This window comes from Cyprinodon variegatus, unplaced genomic scaffold (assembly GCF_000732505.1).
Source record: "Cyprinodon variegatus isolate N-32 unplaced genomic scaffold, C_variegatus-1.0 Scaffold119, whole genome shotgun sequence".
In the NCBI taxonomy this organism is placed as follows: domain Eukaryota; kingdom Metazoa; phylum Chordata; class Actinopteri; order Cyprinodontiformes; family Cyprinodontidae; genus Cyprinodon; species Cyprinodon variegatus.
The window spans coordinates 939,091-940,449 of NW_015150572.1; positions in this window are offsets into that span (position 1 = coordinate 939,091).

Here is a 1,359-nt window from a genome sequence, read left to right on the forward strand (position 1 = left end):
TATATATATATAAAAGCTCATAATGTTTCTCCATCTATTCTCTTGCAGCAGCTGCAGAATTCACTGCTGTTCCCTAATCCCTGCTCTCACACTTATGAGAAACACCAGTTCACAATAGCTGGGGGAAAAATAAATTCGATGGTCTACTCCAACTTCTTTCGCAACAAGACTGAGATTGGGAATCATTTGACTGTTTTCCAGCTGGGACACATTTCAACACATTCACAATGAGAAAGTGTGACATGTCGTGAAATGAAAGTTCCACGTCTCGTTGCTTTTAAGTTGTTGAGTAAATTATGAGGAATCAGCTGGCAGGGCGCCAGTATCCCTGAGGCAGAGTGACGCATTACTCAAACTTTAAACAGAGTTCAGCTCGGATTATCTGCCAAATCTGACAGAGACTTGGATTAGATCCAAGATTCTAAATGTTTATGATGAACGAGAAAAGATATTGATTTGCAGATACAATGCAACTATACTATGAAGATTTATCATCATGCAGCAGTAAAGAGGAGAGGGAATGGCATCCTGAATTCAACTTTATTGTTATTACACTGTCACGAGTACAAAGCAATGGAATTCACTGTCCTCATTTAACTGTGCGGCGCCCAGGAAGCAGTATAGGATCTGGCTCAGGGATTGAGGCTTGAACTCAAAACCTCCAAGCGCAAAGCCCTAACCACTGGGCCACCACTCCCCTGATAATTGAGCCACGACATTCAACCCATCCCCTTGGGGATCAGTAGGCTGCCATTGTGCGGCGCCTGGGGAGAAATCTGCGATTAAGGGTTTTGCTCCGAGATCCAGAGTGGAAGCACTAAGGATCGAACCGGATACTTAGAACCTTCTCAGAGCACAAGCACACTGCTCTAACCACTAGGCCAACACTGTCCTATCTTAAGCTTTGGTAGTTTTAATTTAAAAAAAGATTAAAAACCTAAATACTCTTTAGAGACTGTAGTGTAGCAAACGCTTGCTTCTGTAGTGACGTTGAACTAGGACAGAAGACAAAAATTCCAACTCAAACTACTTTATTTAAATTTCATGCTCTCTTAACTGTGATATAATTTTGGTTTTAGTTAAAAGATGATTGTTTGGTGTAGGGAAAATGAAGCATGGCCTTTAAAAGTTCTAAACTGAAATCTGAAATGTGGACTTTGCTTTTATCTTTAACCCTTCTGAACTTTGATTACAAAAACATTTTTTATTTGGTGACTCCTCTTTTCTCAGAAAGTTACATTTTGTTAAATTGCAAATATATTGCTGTTAAGGTAAAGCTAACACGGGAATTTGTTGCCACATCAGCTCGCCACGTTTAATTGGCTGGCAGAGAGAAGAATGCCACTGAAACACTCTAAG